The sequence below is a fragment of the Bubalus bubalis genome, chromosome 18, assembly GCF_019923935.1.
Source record: "Bubalus bubalis isolate 160015118507 breed Murrah chromosome 18, NDDB_SH_1, whole genome shotgun sequence".
NCBI classification, from domain to species: Eukaryota; Metazoa; Chordata; class Mammalia; order Artiodactyla; family Bovidae; genus Bubalus; species Bubalus bubalis.
Window position 1 is genome coordinate 6,555,219 of NC_059174.1, and position 20,533 is coordinate 6,575,751.

General features: G+C 46.0%; 2 long non-coding RNA genes across 3 annotated transcripts in view; both read right to left on the reverse strand.

The window, feature by feature from the left end:
• The window catches only part of LOC123330404, a 156,460-nt gene that overhangs the window by 99,453 nt on the left and 36,474 nt on the right, over positions 1–20,533 (reverse strand). The window lies entirely within an intron of this gene.
• Positions 8,418–15,810, reverse strand: LOC123330403. Its single transcript, XR_006546285.1, has 3 exons — positions 12,943–15,810; positions 11,991–12,231; positions 8,418–8,663 (listed from the first exon to the last, which is right to left on the reverse strand). It is a non-coding gene; the product is annotated as an uncharacterized LOC123330403 (long non-coding RNA).

Here is a 20,533-nt window from a genome sequence, read left to right on the forward strand (position 1 = left end):
CTCTCCTCCTCAAAACTCCAAGGAGCTTTCGGTTGGAAGGCATGGCCACAAACACTGGAGGAAAGTTATCCTCAACAGTTGCTTAGACTCACAGTGGGCTTCGCATGAGCAATAAGTGAACCTCCACTGGGTTAAGGCACTGGGATTTTGGTATACTCTTAACTTGTCCAACAAAGGAAGACTCTGGAGCATTATAAGGTGGGATTGACATGGTTAGATAAGCTCGTTAAGAAGATGGTGTGGCTGTCTTGTGCCCCACGTTGAGATCAGCACAGACCACCAGCATTGGAAGGTCAGAGACTGCAGGAAGGAATCGGTGGGTCTGGGAGTGCTGTGTGATGATGAAGGAACACAAAAAGACTAACAGACTGTTGAAAGCTTAGAAAACCTGCATCTTCTATGTCAGTGGGTCTGGAGAATGCTGTGGGGGAGGAGGAGGTTGGAAACAGCACCAGCTAGGGAAGTGGTGCCAAGAAGATACTTAAGAGCTCGTATCGGGATTCTTGCCCAAATGGCCGATGGATCTGAAATTGTGCGCATAAAGCAAGAACCTGGCATGGGCTTGGAGGTGATGAGTGCGCAGGATGCCTCGGTTGGTGCAAGGGAGGGAGGCTGATGGGAAGGGTTTCAAGTCATAGATCTAGACAATGTCTGGGTAAGTCTCGTGGAGCCAGAGACAGTCCCAGCCTAGGACTGCAGCAGTTTTGTTGCAGAGAGTAAATAAATGGACTGCCAACATTGTATTAGGAGAGAAGGAGAGAGATCCATATGCAAGAAAAGCACTTAGAGGCATCTGACTCTTGGCTGGACGAATGTTCTGGGACTTAGGTGGGCTGATGAGTTGAACACAGCACTGTTAAGTCCTCAGTGAGTGGAGGGCTCACCCCACCTTGCATCATCTGGGGGAGGCAGATCGGGGTGGGGCGTCAAAGATGGGGAGAATGGGGGAGAAGAATGTCTTCAGTGGGTATGAGTTGCTGTATAAGATTCTTTACCTTGATTATCAAGATGTCCTTTCATAATAGATCTATCAAGGAATGGTATTAGGCCAGTTAGGGCCCTGTGTTGGAGTGACTGAGAGAAGTTTTAGCTTCAGCGTCAAAATTTAAGGAGGCACCTTATATTGGCATAACTCAGGCTCTCTTGCCTTATCCTAATCCTGGTCCTGTCAGATCCTGTCTTTATTTAATTTTTTTTTATTTTTTTAAGCATGGATTTTTTTTGTATTACCTTTAAATTTCTTTAAATATTGCATTTACATATTATTGACATTGATCACAGGGATTTTTTAATGCCCCCTTAAGTTTTGGACCTGCAGCAAATGCCCCACTCACCTCACCCTAATCCTCAGGGCCCGAATTCTGGCCCTGCAACTCATGCTGCAAATCAGGAGAAGCCAAACAAAGCTCATATAATGTTTGTATTGAATATTTTGCCCAAGGCAACATGTCTGGTCAACACAAGAGGAGATTTCAAACACAGATTTCAAAAGCTTGACTCTGAGTCTCCATTCTTCCTATCGTATTGTCTCTCCCAAATAAGCTTATCTATTACCCCTTGGGAAGGTGGGAGCATCAGTCAGCACGATGCTGTTCCAAGCAGGGGTGTGCCCAGAGGACAATGCTAGGAATGGAACTGGGGGAATGAGGCCCTAGATTGCTAAGCCCTTTCCAGTGGTTATAGTATGATCAAGCGTGTGTGTGTGTGCACAGTCGCTTCAGTCGTGTCTGACTCTTTGAGATCCTACGGACTATAGCCCACCAGGCTCCTCTGTCCGTGGGATTCTCCAAGCAACGATACTGGAGTGGGTTGCCATGCCCTCCTCCAGGGGAATCCTCCCGACCCAGGGATTGAAACTGCATCTCCTGTGTCTTTTGCATTGCAGGCAGATTCTTTACCTCTGAGCCACTGGGGAAGCCCACTATCACCAAGAGTTAGCGGTAACACAAAGAAAGAAGACCCTACACACTGGACAGACAGCTGAGGAGCCTACTGAGATGAATGAGAATTTCTGAACACTGAGTGGTTATTGACATCTTTAGAGAAGCCTTTCTTCTAGGAATCAAGGAAGTAGGGAAGAAAAATATTTTATTTAGGGCTGTACTATAGTACATTTAAATGGGTACTATAGATGCCATTGGTCTTCTTTGGAGTTCAAAAGGTATACTGGCTTTAGAAGCACTTGATACATATTTGTTAAATAATTAAATTATTATTTATTTATTATTCATAAAATAAATTATTTATTATTACTATGTGTAGGTTATAAATAATAATAAAAACTAGGCAGCTTTACTATTGAGTCTCACAGAAGAATGCGGGAGACCTGAATGAATGAACTTGGACAAATCTCAAGGATACATTAGACAAATAAAGAGAAGAACCTAGAATAACCCAACTTATTTTTAGATTTGATATGTGTCTACATTTAGACAGAGTCACACTCCTGAGCTGATCTAAAGAAGGTGGTCTGGGGAGCCAAATGGAATAGACGATTATGCCCCATCCTGGGATCACAGCTAATGAGTGCCACTTCCAGTATTATGAAGAGAGTGGAATATAACCCTTCAGTCACAGAAAAAGGTGGACCATAGTGGAACACCTAGAAACAGATCTGACTTCTCCAGTTAGCAAGCCTAGCGTGGTGCTGGGCACACAGCAAATGTTCAGCATCTATTCACTGGGTAAACAAAATAATCTCATCTCAGGTAAAACAAGTCGTGAGGCATCACATGTATTATGCCAGAAAGAAGCATTGCCTTTGAGAAAGCATATGATGAGCATATGATCCTCTGTGTAATGTGAATTTGGGGCATTTGCACAGGCAAAGAATCTAAGTTTCCATAAATCATTAACAACAGGTTACCATCCCAGGTCAGTGGGGAGCAGATTCTGAGATGAAGATTTACAAAAGCAGACACTTAATCAGGAGAAAACTCTCAGGATCAACACATGCATGGGAGGGAAGGAAGCAGGGCTGTGCAGAGGGAGAAGCTGGGCTGGCATGCAGTCGTCAGGGAGGCTTCAGCCAGCCTCTCGGCGATCTGGGACTGCCCTTGAGACTTGTCCTGAATCAGGGCAAATGGGTCGGCCCTTTATACAAGTGCATCTACAAGTCATTTGATATGAGCTGCCTTTAGGAAAAAGTCATGACTTTTAACAAGGCCCAGGGCAACTCTCAAAGCGACAATACTCCCAGCAGCTGGAGGAATGAGTGCCTGTGTGCTTCCAGAAGGGGGGTCCGATGGTACCCCATTGTTATCACCGCTAGCTTTCAGATCAGTGACTGTGAACTAAGCCTTCTGTTGCTACCACAGAGTGCCAGCCTAAAGAATAACAACAACAATAGTAATATTCATTAAGCCATCAATATTTATTGCAGCTCTGCTAAGTGCTAGGCACCTAGCTAGATTCTGTGGCTACAGCAGTTTAAAAAAATAGATGAAAATGCCTGACATGTTTGCTCTTATATTTTAGGAGGATACAGACAAGATAGATATAACTAGCTAGCCAGCTAGATGGATGATGGATAGATGAATGGCTAGAAAGTAAGATGGATGGACGGACTGATGTATGGATGGATAGGTGGATGGATATATACATAGATAGATCGTTGTTCAGTCACTCAGTCGTGTCGGACTCTTTGCGACCCCAAGGCCAGGCTTCCCTGTCCTTCACTGTCTCCCAGAGCTTGCTCAAGCCCATGTCCATTGAGTCGGTGATGCCATCCTACCATCTCATCCTCTGTCACTCCCTTCTCCTCCTGCATTTAATCTTTCCCAGCATCAGGGTCTTTTCCAGTGAGTCAGCTCTTTGCATCAGATGGCCAAAATACATAAATAGATACATAGACAGATACATCGAAAGAATAGTCAAAGATTGTGAGAAGTAGAGGAAAATAAGCCAGAAGAAAGAATGGGGGTAATGCAGTGGCAAGGGTGAAATTCAGTGTTTTATAACTGATCCTGGAAGACCTCACTCAAAAAAAAGTAGTTTCTCATCAAAGCCCTGAACAAAGTGATCAAGCCTTGTGTATACTGGCGGTAAGATGGCCCCGGCTAAGAGAAAAAGGATGATAGCTAGCATGTATTAAAAGCTCACCTTGGGAAAGAAACCCTGCTAGATGCTTTACTAACTATATCTAGTTTAATCCTCCAACAGGTAATATTAGTTCCCTTCGAGGAAATTGAGACTGTAGAGATGAAGGGATTCCCCCCCACCCACCCCTCCAAGGTCATTCAGCAAGCAAGGGCAGGAGGCAGGAGTCAAAGCTGGTGTGAAACCTCAATGCCTCCTTAGGAGGAAGGAGAGCCCAGGGACATGGGACTCAACTTTGGAGCAGGGAGATGTGTCTCGGCACCGGCTCCGGAAGCTGGTCAGGGCCGGGCACGCCTAGACCCTCCGCCCAGCAGGGGAGGGACGGAAGTGGTGACCGGGTCAGCCCAATTTCAAAGCCTGAGGGCTTCACCACTCGCCACCCTGCCTCCCAAAGAGCCCTGATTGGATGGGTGCCAACCGGCTCGGCTGGCTCAGACGTTAATGCCCAGACAGACCCGTCACTGCAAACCCTTCCCGAGCGCACCGTCTTCCTGTGTCCACTTCACAAAACAAAGAACAGACTGATGAAAACCAGAGACAGGAGAGACCCCAGGGCTTGGTGAGGAGAAGCAGGAGAACCAGCGGGGCCGGCGTAGACGGCGGGCTGCCCTGTGCTGAGCGAGGCCTGCTGCTGGCTCTGGGCCCGTGGGCCCCATTGTATCTCCTCCACCCCTTGACAGAATTATTGGCCTCTTTGGCACCCGGCCCCCTGAGCATCCTCCCAGGCCCCGGGCCGTGGTACCCACAGGATGCAGCCTTGGTGAAGAGGGACAGATGGATCTGATGCGACAATGTGGACCTCGCCCGAGGCCCTTGTGTTTGGCTTTTCCCACACAAATCAAGCTGATTCTGCACCAGGAGACACTTTGGCTTTTTTCAGCAGACCCTGAACTGAGGGAGACTGAGAAAGAAAAGGGCTAAGAGAACTGTTGCTACCTGACCCAAGCTAAGTCTGCTGTCTCAGGAGAGTCTTCCCAGGCGGGTGTGTCATCTCCAGTTGATGAAAGGCCTGCAGAAGGTGAGGACAGGGCATGTCCCTTTGCGTCCCTCCCATAGGTGGCCACAGTAGTGTCTATGAGCTGTGTGCAAGGCTCTACAAGGGGTACTCAGGTCAACCAGTAGTTACTGAGCACTAAATTGAGTTAGCAGGATTCAGATTAAAACCAGAGAGGCCCTCTCACCAAGGAGTTCATGACTTAAAAAGGAGTTCTCAGTCCTGCTGGATTTTACTTTCATCTATGACACTGTCCATCGCCTCCAAAACAAAACACCCAGTTCCAACTCTGGGAGATGCTGATCCAGAGACATGCTAGCTTCTAGGAAAGTGCTAGAACCTGTCCTCACTGGATCCTGAGTTCAGATTTGAAAAGCGTCCTGTCTCAACTTTCTCTCCTTTTCACCTCCAATGGCAGAGTCCCGTTTGGGTCAATTTCATTCCCATGAAGTTCTCTCCCATGTCTCCACTAGCAGCCTGGAGTTGTTTCCATGTAATAGTTGATGTTTTGGACCATTCTGCCCCCAAGCTTGAGCAAAATTCACAACCGAAGCTTACAAAAGATGTAAGCTTCCAAGATGCTGCTGTGAAGCCTTCCTTTTATTGATTTCTCAGACCCTTTCTTCACTTTATTTCTTCCCGACTCCATTCCTTAGCCCTGAGGCCTAACACTAATAATGGTGGGGGGTTTTGGGGGTGGGTGGGGGAGGAGTAAGATAGGGAGATGTGCAGTCAGGGGTGAATCAAATTAGTGGGAGATGCAAACCTCCCCAGATGGGGGCTTCTGGCTCCTGACTTATTAAATTGCCCCTGATGCCTCCTTGATATCTTGCTGCTTCCTCTGCACTTGAAAGCGTCCAAATCGCCTCATCGTTAATTTCCATTTTGCTTCTCTGACTTTGAGTTGTTTAATCCTTTTTTTAAAGTCTTATCTGACTCAGCAATCTTTAAAATATTTGGAAGAAGTTTTCTTTCCTACTGGAGAGTAGCCATCGAGTATAACCACAGGGCCATGTGTTAATTAGGCATCTAATCTACCATTTCCCAAGTGGGCCCTGATAATAGTTTTGCAGAAAAACTGAGTTTGAGATATCTCTTCCAAAAAGACTTTGGTTGGCTTCTTTCTTGAATCTTTCTCTCTGGAAATGTGTTCTCCTGAGTCTTTTAAATCGGCGTTCTTAACATACCCAACGTAAACCCTGTCCAACTAAGATTAAAAAATAAGACTTTGTTAAGAATTGAGGGGGGCAGGGGGGCATGGAGAAGAACATGGGTTATTAGATATTTTTCTCTTCTTACTTTTTCAATTATATCTCTTCTCCCCAAAGTTGAAATTTCTTCTATTCTTGGATCCCACCCCACCATCACCACAGATGCGCCAATGTCCAAATCCCATCCGCTTCCTGACTGAGCCAGATGTTTCCTGGCCATAACTATGACACTCGCCAGTGTCTTCTGGTGTGTCCTTTGGCCAGGACAAGAGCTATTTCCAGTCACCATTTTCTCACAGGGAATGAGTGCCTTCCAGCGTGGCCTTCCTCAACCTTCTTTTCCTTTCTCACCATGGCTGCCAAGAGGGGTTCTGAGCGGCCTCCACCCATTTCAATGCAGGGGTCTGCTCAACAGGGAGTCCCCCCTCCCCAGAGCCCGGCCAGGTCAGCGAACAGCCTCAGCTATCGTCCCCACTCTGTCACTTTTCCTCCTCCATGTACGGATTATTCTTGGGTGCTCTGCCATGAATAGAGACTTTACCACCCCTGCTAGTTTTATTGATATGGAACATCAGTAAAGCATCCTGTATGGTCTCTCTCGTCTCCCTTGAAACTGATCACTCATGGGGCTCAGACTATGTCCCAGATGACACGTCCTTTGCACAAGACCCTCATGTATCCTACCTGGCCATCTGTTTAGAGTACGGGATCAAACCATCAGAGGTGGTAGCTGATCCCAGACAGTGGGGAAGAAGAGAGAACAGCAAAGCAAGTCTCACTGGCATACTCAACCCTTTGGTCATGAGTGTCCCCATGTCACAAGACAAAGAGCTAACCCCCAAGAGGTTCAGTGACCACAGTTACAAAATGCATTTGCTGGTGTTGAATGGAGACTGGTCCTCCTATGACTTTTGTCAGAAAAGACTCTCTTTTCCTGCCTGTGTGTCTGTGACACTGGCCACATGTAAGCACTATGGTCCACAGTACGAAGCGTAACGTGCTTCAGAATCAAATGAAATGCTCAAAAGTTCAACGCTCCAAGCATTTCCTAATAATAGGGCTTTGAAAAAAAGAATAACAAATATTAGCCAACCAGAACTATAAATGTTATCAAGCAAAGTAAACATTCCATCTGTAATTGTTATTGGAGATGGATTAATATGAAACAGTCAACATGGCAGACTCCTAAAGTAAAACTCAAGGTTGTTGGAGGAAAAAAAAAAAATGCTGAACTGTGTACAAGTGTAACTCTGATACGATGGTGGCTATTTTGCCAAGAAAAGGAAATACCAATTCAGGAATTTTTACCAAGAATTATTGCCCATTCCCCATGGTTTTTTTTAAAGACCAGTTCCTAAATTATAATAGAATGTGGAGAGAGAGAAGCCACTTGACTTTTCTTGGGTCTCCTGCCATCTTTTAAGCTCCCTCTCAACGCCTTCTATGAAGATTTCCTTGCTGCCCAGAGCTCACACTGTGCCATTCTTTCCATCAAACGCAGTTGAACTTCTCGCCAGGATATATGGCTTGGGACAGCCTAGTCCGAGTCACCATTGTTATTCAGCTGGGTGACAGAGGTCTGCACTGGTCATCCTGTGTCCTTTCCTGCCCCTCCCCAATCTAGTCTCCCTACTTCATGCAGCTGGTGTAATCCTTTTAAAATATAACTGGGTTCATATTACTTCCTTACTTTAAGCCCTTCATCTGTTCTAATACATGGGAAACAGTCCAGACATCTTCCAAAGCCTCCCAGATCCTGTGTGACGTGGCCCCCGTCCTCCCCTCATTCTCTTCGCTCCAGAAACGCAGAACGCCTTTCGGTCTCATGAATGTACCAGGCTCTTTCCTGCCTTCGCGTCTCGTACCTGCTATGCCAAAGCCATTGAAATCTCTTCTCCCAGCTCACTGAACATTTTTAACAATTTCTCCAGGTGATTTTTTTTTTTTAATGGGTACTCATGTTTCAGAACAAAGAGGGCAGCAAGCTTGTTCTGGAAAGGACCAAATAGTAGATATTTCTGTTTCTGTGGGCCAGTCAGTCTCTGTCAGGACTGCTCAATTCTGCCCATCGTACCTTTAAAGCCATAGACAAGACATTGGTGAGCAGGCATGGCTATGGACCAATAAAGCTTTATTTACAAAAACAGATTCAACAACAACAAAAAGAAAAAAAAAAAAGAAAAAGAAGCCAGATTTTGCTTGCTGATCATAATTTGCCAACCCACTGGTGTAAAGAAGTTCTTAAGTAGGGTTATGCTTCAGAATCCCTTCAGGATGATTTTTCACAAAATAGACATCTGAGTTCCTAAAGGGATGCATATCTGCATTTTTTAAAAAGCATCCTAGAATTCTGATGGAAACTGCAGGATGGAAAGAAGTGAGAAGAAAATGTAAATTATATATATATATATATATATATATATATATATTAATATGAAGAAGAACTTAAAATATTTTCTTCCATTCCCCAGTAAATTGAGCCTTACCTTGGCTCAATTAACTGAGCTCAATTACTAGGAATTACTGAGCTTCCTATTCCTAGAATATTGAAACAAAAAATGAGTAAGGCTCTAACAGAAATGATGTCTAAGAACTTCTGTTGAAGCTCAACGAACAAAATGCTGCCCATCTCCAGAACGTTGTATAGCTCGATGGCGTGATAGAGCTTGAAGCCTATTGTGAAATAATCTGAGTTCAATCCCAAGTTTACCATGTAGTACGTGTTTAATCCTAACATTTTTCTCAAGTATCTCAAGACTTGGTTTGCTTATTAAACTGGGGAGAGGAACTAATACTTGATTGGCACGGTGCCAGGGTGGACACACACTACATGCATGATGTCGTTAGCACAAACCCTGACCCTAAAGTAAGTTACCAGTGACTTATATGCATTTTTAGTGTCTTAGTGTTAAGATGTGTACTTACTTTGCCCCACCTCTCACTACTTGGACCGTGCATCAGCAATCCCAGTTTGTGGTTTAGGGTATCTAAAGCATGTCCCGTCCACGCTGGGCTCACGCGGCCCCGTGCAGCCCCGCTGTAGCTGTCTGACCAGCCAGGACCTTTGTCAAGCATCATAATTACTTGTGAGTCTCCATTCTCTTCGCCTCATCCTCGGGGCACCCACCCGGCTGTTCTAAGGCCCCCGTGTACTCAGCTCATGGAAGGTTTGCTGGGGCACTGACACTGTCCTTACAGAAGGCTCCGGGCAGAGGCCCCCTGCTTCCACGACTGCCCCAGAAACGTCCTCAGGCCATAAACAGATTTTTGGCCAGATACACATGGCTAAGAGTTCACATTTTAGGCCCTTTTTGTGCTGAAGGTGTGGGCCTTGAAATCTTCCTTGAAATCTCATCACTGTGGGAACCGTGTGGAGCTCTGGGCTGAGACCAGCTTTTCTGAGTCTGGGATGAGCTGTCCCTGCACGTTTTTGGCTGGCAGTCCCAGGAGTACCGGAGAATACACTGCAGTACTGGCTGGGGTACACACGTTATCAGCACAGGCTTCCTACCCGGCTTCTCAGTGCTGCTTAGCATTTCACTCTGGAGGAAACACAGGCCCAGCCATTCGTTTCCAGAGCCACAGATGGTACAGATAAATCTCCGATCAATACACGCACTGATACGTTCTTATCAGTGGGAATGGATCCTAGGAAGTGCTCTCAATTTGATGTTATCGCACTAAGTAAGCCACTAATCACCCTGCCTTACAGGTCAGTCTGTGTCCCAGCCGCGCAGCTTCACACCTTAAAACCCGCAGTGGGCCTGAGCACTGCAAATCGCACACCTGCCACGGTGACAGGTCAGCGAGATACTAAGAGGTGTGTCTGGTGTTCGGACTCCCGTCTCTGGCCCCATCGTGCTGCAAGAGCCCTTGTCAGGGAGCAGCTTCTGAGGGAGTGACAGCTGAGACAGAGCCGTCTCCTGGACGGTGGTGTTCTCCAGGCCCGTCCCGAGCGACGGCTGCAGCACCTGGCAGCCTGCGGTCTGCCGCCTCCTCGGGACAGTGCGGGAGCCTGCATGCCAACCAGCTAGCGCTTGCCAAGCTCCACCCCAAGTTAATTATAGCTGACCTTCATATTCCTCTCTTGGAAATAAGCTTGAAGTCCAGTTACCACAAGGAGAATCCCTCTCAAACCTTGGGTTTCCAAAGAAGTGATGAAATGGGTTACTATCTAATATAACAGATGCGTCTTTCCACCCGTGTCACCTTTCCCCGGAGGTGACAGGCAACTTCCTGGGGCTAGGCAAGCTCACTCCCTGTCTCCTAGAATTTGAAAAGACTCTAACGACACCTATATATACATGGCTAAAATATACAGTGTGACTTCCGGTGGAATTAACTGGTACAAAATGATGCCACTTAAGATTTCAAACATTTAGTGAACCTTGTAGACTGCTGCTGCTGCTGAGTCACATCAGTCATGTCCGACTCTGTGCAACCCCATAGACAGCTGCCCACCAGGCTCATATCCCTGGGATTCTCCAGGCAAGAATACTGGAGTGGGTTGCCATTTCCTTCTCCAGTGCATGAGAGTGAAAAGTGAAAGTGAAGTCGCTCAGTTGTGTCCGACTCTTCGCGACCCCATGGACTATAGCCCACCAGGCTCCGCCATCCATGGGATTTTCCAGGCAAGAGTACTGGAGTGGGGTGCCATTGCCTTCTCCACCTTGTAGACTACACATGTGTATATGTGAATTCTACATTCATTGACTACATTTTCAGTGTCAAGTCCACTATGGCCACAGGAAGTATGGTAGGAAACAAGAGGCTCAAGGAACATTGAGGTGTGTGGGGAAAACAAATATTATATAAATAAATAACTGACTCAATATGGTTAGAGGCTTTATTAGTCATACTACCCCAGAGGAACAGAATCAGTAGGGTTGTGTGTATGGGGTGTGTGTGTGTAGATCTATCTATCTATCTATGTACCTATCTTGGGGGAGAGAGAGGGAGATTGAGATTTACTTTAAGAGTTCAGCTCTTGAGATTGTGGGGCTGACAAGTACAAAATCTACAGAGCAGGCTGATACTCTGGAGACCCAGGAAAGAGTTGCTGTTGCAGCTTCAATACAAAAGTCATCCGAAAGCAAAAACCTCTCTTCCTTGAGGGACCTCAGTCTTTGATTTCTTAAGGTTTTCAACTGATAGCATTAAGGTCACCTACGTTAATTATTATTATTAAATTATTACTGACTTAAATATTGATCTCACAGAAAATAAACCTACACAGTGACATTTGGATTGGTGTTTGCCCAAACATCATGACTGAGTCTGGCTGACGTATAACACCTAGTCCTATTGACATATAAAGCACAGGGCTTTCCCAATGGCTCAGCAGGTAAAGAATCTGCCTGCAATGGAGGAGACATAGGAGATGAAGGTTCAGTCCCTGGCTGGGGAAGATTCCCCTGGAGGAGGAAAGGGCAACCCACTCCAGTAGTCTTGCTGGGAAAATTCCATGGACAGAGGAGCCTGGTGGGCTATAGTCCAAGGGGTTGCAAAGAGTCGGACACGACTGAGCACGTGGCACATGACCACCCAGGGCCCACTGCTGTCGAGGACCAGTGCTACAAGAGCATGCAAGAGAAGGGCCGTCTGCGGATGCGACAGGCAGGCTTCCCACTGGGAGCCCCGTCTCCTTATAGTCACACTTCTCTGCCTTGAATGTGGACTGGACTTACCGATCGGTTTCAAACGAAGAAGACAGACCGGAGGTGATGGGATGTCATCCCTGGGATTTCATTAGAAAAGTTGTGACTTCCATCTTGCTGGCTGATTCTCTCTACCATCTTCTTGGTGAAGCAAGCTACCATGTGGGAGAGGCCACAGGATGGAGAACAGGGCATGGCCAGCACTCATCGCTCAGAGGAGAGCTGAGGTCTTCAGTCCAATGGCCCACGAGGCACTGAATGCTGCCAATACCTAGCAAGGATGTTTTGAATGAATCCTCTTTCAGCTGCATCTTCAGATTAGACTACAGACCCTCAACTGACACCTTGCCTGCAGCCACGTGAGACACCGTGAAGCGGAGGCCCAGCTAAGCTGCACCCAGATTCTTATTTCAGAGAAACCTGGAGATATATGTGCTATTTTAAGCTGAGAAGGTTAGAGAGAATTTATTAAGTAACAATAATATCTAATACAATAAGGTGATGGAAAGTTCACCAAAGAAGTGGTGCTTAGTAAGACATGGAAGATACATGCATGTAGGGAGTATGTGTATCCATATCTTAAGAACATGGCAGCTGGTAGAAACTTTAGGGGTTGATCAGATTGTTTATGCTGAGGCCAAAGAGCAGAGGGGGAAAAGTTTTGCTTTTTACCTAAGAGAGAATACCAGAATCGGGGAAGTTGAGTTTCTGCTGAAGTTTCAGACATCAAGGAACTTATTTCCCTAGACTCTAAACATCATGGGATTTGGAAGAATCTCTGAATGACCTCATTACTGCTACATGGCTGATCCTGGTACATAGCAGGTACCACAAATACTGGAGAAATGAAAGAAAGGATGAATGAATGGATACAGAGAATGTACAATTTATCCTGACTGAATATGTTAGTAAATATATTTAGACCTGATGAAGATTTTTCAGGAGAAGCAATTTCCCAGTTGTTCAGAGACATCGACTCTACCTTGAGCTGGTGAGGAGTCTGGGTCATCTTGAGGTCTTGAGCATGCTGAATGACAACACGGCACAATTCACAAGTCGGGGGTGTCCCAACCTAAATCGTTTGTGAAGAGCAGCTGACTCAGCATTTTAAGTGAGGAGTAACTGTTGGGAACAGGAATGAGGATGGGATAAAGAGAGTTCACAGCTGAGCAGGTCACTTGATAATAGGCCTGTTTGGTGCCAGGGCTTTCCTGCTGACATGGAATTCTGCAACCCACAAAGGGGCCCTGGATGGGCACGCTGCTGCTGCATGACCCACACGCTTCTGGAATCTCCAGCGGGCTCCATCTCTCCAATGGCTGTGGATGGGCAGAGGGGAAACCACCCAGCCTCTCAGTTCAGGACCCAAAAGTTGGGGAACCAAAAGCATCAGCATCACCTGTTAGAAGGGCAAATTCTCAGTGCTCCAGACCTACCCAATCAGACCTCAGGGAAGAAAAGAGAGACAGTGATCTCTGCTTTAACAAGACCTCAGGGGATTTTAACTTGTGCTCGGGTTTGGTTTAGAGTGAAGAGTGGGGAGGGGCCCTGCAACCCTCTGGGTGGGAGATTACGAGGGCATAACAATGGAGGTAGGAGTAAAAGTAGGAATATGCAGGCAAAACTAACCTATATTTTTAAAAGTTAGAGTTGCTTAGATTTGATGATCAATCAGAGTTAGAAAGTAGATTCAAGAGAAAATTCCAGGCCAGCAATGGATTCTGTCTTAGATATAGGGTACACTGCAACAGAGGTTTTCTGGGATAAAGGATTTTAAGCACTGAAACCAGGAACACACTGGGCAAATCTGGACGTTTAGTCACCCAAGCGGTAAAGTTTTGGAAATAGATAATTTGATTGCTATGGACTGAACGGTATCCCCCTTCAAAGCTCATATGTTGAAGCCTCAACCCTCAGTGTGACTTATCTGGAGCTGAGGTCTTTAGGAGATAAAGTTAAATGAGGTTCTAAGGATAGGGTCTTAATTTGATGGGACTGTGGCCTCAGAGGACGAGGAAGGGAGAGGGAGCTCTGCCATGTGAGGACACAGCAAGAAGCCCGTCTGTAAGCCAGAAGAGAGCCCTCTCCAGAACCTAATCTGGATCTTGCACTGCCAGCCTCCAGGACTGTGAGAAAATAGGATTCTGTTGTTTCAGCCATCCAGTCCATGGTATTTTGTTATGACAGCCCGAGCTGACTAAGATGGGGATAGTTTTATTTATCGAGTATTTATTATGCGCTAAACACTGTGAAGTTCTTTCCATAAATCATGTCACATAATCTTTATAACACTCTCTGAAACAGGCATGATAATTATCCTCAATTAACAGATTAGTAGACTGAGGCTTAGTCAGGTTAAGCTATTGACTAAGATTACACGGCTAATAACCAGCAGGGCTGGGGCACTGGTTTCCATTTGGACTGCTCAGTGAAATCATCTGGGAGCTTTCAAAAATACTGGTGCTTGGGTTCCACTCCCAGGGTTTCCAATTTAATTAAAGTGGGGCACAGGTTGCACACTGGGATATTTGAAACAGACAAGGTTGAGATCCACTGTATTAAAATCACCTAGGAAACAGGTGAAGGAACACACAGGCAGCCTCGCCCTACACTAATTAAATCAACAACGCAGGTACTCCCCAATTTCATACACCCAGTCGTAAACACCCAGCCTAAAGCTAGGACCCAGGTCTGCAGCTTCTAGATGCCAGACAAGTGGCTTCCTCAGCTTTGTTCATTTCAAACACTTGTAGACGATCCAAGAGGAGTTGTTGGGAGCATGTGTCCCAATATCCAGATTCATAAAGCAGATTGAGGCTGGGAGTAAAAATAAAGACCTGAAATCTTCAACAGGAGCTTGAAAATTGAGATATTGCTTCTGTAAGGATAACCTAGGCAAGGAACATGGAAGTAGAGAATTCCAAAGAACAGGATGGACTTTTGGTTGTTAAAATATTTTGCCTCTCAGTGATAAAACAGTCCTCAAAGAGCACTTGAATATTATTTTAGTGAGAACCTTGCCCATGGCACAAAGATCAATCCTGTGGCCTTCCTTGGCGCATAGAGCCCAATAGGGACAGAGACTATAGAGAGCTCAACCCACTGAAGTACAAGGGATCAGCCCAGACTTGCAACTTGCTACTTGGCAGCTGCTATGCTCCATAGTACACTTGAGATGTTGGTGGACTTTGTGGTTTAACATCATTGATTTCAAAGAGTCAAGTCAATTCAGAAAGATGATGTGGGTATGACATCAGGGAGGCAACCTCTAGACCAAAGTACCAAAAAAAAAGTTCTGTATTTTTATTATAAGTGAACCTACTCTCTGTTGTCATGAGACTATCAAGTAAAAAGGAAAAGAGGCAGACATTTATGTTTATATTACTGTAGTTGTTTCATTTTCTCTCTGTTGCTCTAGAGTCTAGATTGAGAATCCTTTTAGGTCTATTTCTGTATCCTTAAAGCACATGTCAGTTCTTGGAGCACTGTGAAAGCTCAATAAAGGTTTGTTGATTGAACTATCCTTCTAAGTTAAAGGATCATGGGAGTTGTATAGTGATGAAATGATTCAAGTTTGTCAAAATGAATCAAGAAAGTCTAAGCAGACAGAGGAGGAAAATGTATGAGAAGCCAAATCTGGACACATCTCTAATTCTTCTTAATGTCTTTCACTTTGTAGGAGGCTCATGAGGCAGCCATAGCCGTGACAACGTTCAAGAAAGGTGGACCATGGAAGGAAGTAGCCTGCTGATGGTGGGAAAAGCTTGGAAAGGGAGGAGGAGAACTTTGAGACAAAGTCAATTTTATTTCTAATGCCAAGAATCACAGATCCAGGGACTTCCCTGGTGATCCAGTGGTTAACAATCCACCTGCCAATGCAGGGGTCTCGGTCTGATCCCTGGTCTGGGAAGATGCCACATGCCACAGGACAACGGTGCCACAACTGCTGAGGCCATAGCAACTAGTGAAGCCTGCATGCCCAGAGCCTGTGCCCTGCAACAAGGGAGGCCCGCAACGAGAAGCCCCCGCACCGCAGCGCGAGAGAGCCCACCCCCAGCAGCAAAGAATCAGCGCAGCCAGAAGAAAAAAAGAACCACAGGTCTAGAGGCGTGATGTTTTCTCTTAATGTGGTATCATCTATTTATCTACTATCTATCGATATACCTACCTACCTATCATATATCACCTATTTGTCAATCATCTACCACTTTCTAATGATGACAGAATAGACTCTATCCTTTTTCATACATTTTTGAGACATATTTATAAAACATTCTAAAGCTACTTAGGCAAATCCTCTTGAGAAAACGGATCAAGTGATGAGAAATCCAAACTGCTTGAGTAATGATTTCCACGTAGTAATTACCTAGGTGAAAATGACTCTGGTTTTTCTTCATGGACATAGTCAAATTTTGTTAAATGTCACAAGTTTCTTTTCTATCAAAATCAATAAACTGGCAAGAAAGTTCCACAAGCTTGCCAGCCTTCAGGGGGCTTTTCTCAGCTGGCAAAAGAACTCGATTGAAGAAACCATTTATTTGATGAAGTTGGAGGATCCCCAAATTCATAAATCAATTTCCAAATTGCAGGAAAAAATATTACTTTTTAAATGCCTCTAATTGTTATTCATTATTCTAGGCCTGCAAAACTTCACCAGAGTGGTTTATTGATGAAGCAGCCTTCAAAGAACATTACTCAGGTGCCGGGGAGTGAAACACTCACCGAAATAATAGATTGCGGGAGAGGGGTCCTGATTTGATGTTGCTTGCTTTGGGCTAATTTGAAAAACAGAGAGGTTTTTTCCATTTGCATGTTTTTCTTCCTCAAATTTCTTTTCCTCCTTTTTTTTCTTTTTTAAGGAAGGAGAAAAAAAAATTATGGGGAAAAAATTAAGGCAGGCTGTTGGGAAGAATATTGACATCAAGCCTGGTTTTTCTACTGCAAGCTGTTTCTGTGGACTGCTACCTATTTGCAGACACAATGCGAACTGTGTGTCTGATAACTGAACAGGATTTCTCAGAACCCAGCCTGCCGGGCAAGGAAAGTACCAGGCCTCCCTGGGAAGTACTTTCACAGACCCACCTGGACCATCCAGGAAACACCTGGAAATAGCCCCGGGCCTGAAAGGAAAATTTACGGCTGTTTTTCCATGAAGGCTTTTGAGAAATGAACCACGTCTTTGATAAGCCAATGCCAAACAATGCGCTGTGTGGAGCCCATGGGGCCGGAGTTCTGTTTGCAGGGTGTGCACAGCACCAAGCAATTGGCTCTGGGCTTCTCCTAAGGCATCAAAGCTGACCCATTCATCCATTCATTTATGGCCCACCTTAAATACAATTAAAAAAAAGACCTTCCACGGTGCACTTCAGCTGGTCTAATTTCTTCATCCCTTTTAAGTTTAAAACTCCTCCAGAGCCATCTCATATCCATATTCTCCACTTCCTCAACCTCCACTCTTTCCATAGGCAACTAAGCAGCATTATTAAGGTACTATCTTGGTAGGGTCTTTGGTCAGGTATCTGAACTCCTTTTACTCAATGACTCAACTGCGTTTGACACAGCTGACCTGTCACTTCTGAAAACACTGCAGCTTTCAAATACCGTCTATAAACACTGACGCTTCTCTCACTTATATCTCCAACTCAGTCTTCTACTTTGAGTCCCACAGGAGTCAACCAAGGTCAGCCCTGACTTCTTCACTTGGAGATTGACTAAGAATTTCTAACAGGATGTGTTTAAAACAGAACTCTTAATTCCCCAACTCCAAATCATTTTGCTGGCATTTTTTTCTATGTCCACTCTGTGGCCAGACCCCAAATCATAAAAGTCACTCTTAATTCCTATTTTTCCTTTTACCACCCCACCATGATGGTTCTATGTCCAGAACACATCTGGAACCCAATTTTTTTTTAATGTCTTCCCCTTTTCACTCTGGTTTAAGCTCCCATCCTCTCTCCTCGATTCCTTCCCACAGTAGCTTCTTCTATCAACCCCTCCCTACTGTTTCCACAGAGTATCTGAAAAGTTTAAATCAGATCTGATTTCCCAAGACACTACTCCAGTGATGTCCAGCTGCAATCAAAATAAAACTCAGATTTCTTAACTCGCCCTACCATGAACGTGCCTTTGCTCACCCCTGACTGGCACTGATCTCCCATCACGCTTCCTTCTCTTGTTGTAATCTAGCTGAGGTTTCTCTGGACACCTCAGCTACAGGCTTCCCCTGATCTCTGACACCCACAGACATGGAACCCACTACCCTGCGTTCCCTTTATGTGCTAAGTTGCTCAGTCGTATCTGACTCTTTACAACCCTTTGGATTGTAGCCTCTCAGGCTCCTCTGTCCATGGGATTTCCCAGGCAAGAATACTGCAGTGGGTTGCCACGTCCTCCTCCAGGGGATCTTTCTGACCCAGGAATCAAACCCATGTCTCCTGTGTCTCCTGCACTGCAAGTGGACTCTTGACCCACTGAGTCAGTGGGGAAGCCCCCATTATACAGGTTGTTAGCTGAGATTTTCTTTGATTTCCTATTTGTTGACTATCCTGCCTTACTAGAACAGATGATGACAAGGACAGGGTCTACATTCCATCTACTGCTTGTTACTGACGCTGACCTCTTCTTTCACTGGCTAGAAGTCCATCACACAACCCACCAAACTGCTAGGGAAGCTGGGGTATTTAGACTAGCCATGACCCCAAGAAGAGAACACAAGTCATTTGGCGTCTTTGCCACACAGCACGGGAAGGATATGGTTTTTCAAGCATCTGAGGAAAGCGTTCCTGATTCTAATGCCCCAGAGAAAGGGCCATCCAAGGAGAAACCTTGGAGACATGCAGAGGTAAAGGAAAGGATGCGGGAAGGACACGATCTCCAGTTGAAGCTCCATCATGGTTAACAGCGTTCAAGGGTCTGGATAGAACAGCAGAGCGCATTCTAGAGACTGGAAATGATTTCAGTGTGACTGAGCGGGCCTGGAGAACGGAGGCTGGAGAGCCTTATGAGAGAAGAAGCTGGAGAGGAGGAAGGCGCAGATTATCGAGAGCCTCATAATCCACAAGAAGCCCTTTGCACTTTCTTCTGAGCTCACTTGGGAGAGGGAGAGGGGCCTGGTTTGCTCTGCACAGGATTCAATTCATTTGGCCAAAAGGGGATGCAGAGGGCGTGGGGAGGTTGCTAAGCGCGCAAGATTTGAGACCCTGGAGGCCAGTTACAAATTGCAGTAAGCTGGGAGAGAGTTACGTGATGTAATTTTTAAATGCCAGAGAGAGAGAGAATCAAACACCATGCCCGTCAATTTGACAGGTTATTCTGTGTAATTAATTTTTGAAAACTGGATTTACTTGGTGGCTGATGACTCCTCAGAGCACCAGTCAAGGGCTCTGTGGCTCTGAGTGGGTCACAGTAGAGTTGAGGGCGCCTGTTGCTCTGCTCTGAAAAGCCTTCCACTTATCCCGTCATTGTGTAAGGATCACATAGGTGGGAATGAGAAAAACCCAGTTTCAGACTCTTAATACCACAACTTCCCTGGCGGCTCAGACTGTAAAGAATCTGCCTGTAATGTGGGAGACCAGGGTTTGATCCCTGGGTCGGGAAGATCCTCTGGAGAAAGGCATGGCAACCCACTCCAGTACTCTTGCCTGGAGAATCCCACAGACAGAGGAGCCTGCTGCTGCTGCTGCTGCTAAGTCACTTCAGTCGTGTCTGACTCTGTATGACCCCATAGATGGCAGCCCACCAGGCTCCCCTGTCCTTGGGATTCTCCAGGCAAGAACACTGGAGTGGGTTGCCATTTTCTTCTCCAATGCATGAAAGTGAAAAGTGAAAGTGAAGTTGCTGAGTCGTGTCCGACTCTTAGCAACCCCATAGACTGCTGCCCACCAGGCTCTGCCGTCCATGGGATTTTCTAGGCAAGAGTACTGGAGTGGGGTGCCATCGCCTTCTCCAACAGAGGAGCCTGGCGGGCTACAATAGCTTAAGCAAAGAGGGAAGTTTATTAGGTTATAACCAAACTCTGGGCCGGGCGAGGGTGACTGACACTGCCTTCAGAGCCTCTCTCCTCTGCCTTCTGGCTTTGCAGGGGGGCTTCCCGGTTACCCCCACACCCACCTCATGCCCTCATCTCCTCTATCTCCACGCTTTGTATTCTAGCTGACCATTCTGCCAGGGAGTTCACAGGAATGCCAAGGGCACCTGAGTCTTCCTCCCTTTGAATGTGCAGGACCTGGAGCCCACCCGGTTTCCCCCTTCTCGGCCAGACTAGTTCCCATTAGAAATTTCTGCTCTGGCAACTATCACCTGCTCCAAGGAGCACTGCTGTCGTTCAGTCGCTCAGTCGTGTCCAGCTCCTTGCGATCTCCTGGACTGCAGCACACCAGGCTTCCCTGTCTGTCACCATCTCCCGGAGAGTGCTCAAACTCACGCCCATTCAGTCAGTGATGCCATGCAACCATCTCATCCGAGCTAGTCTGTTCCTTTTCCGACTGGCTCAGTGCCTCCCTCAGCGTTCCCCAGCATCCAGTAACACATTTTATTGAATTTTTTTGGACACTGTAATCTACTTCTCTTGTTAG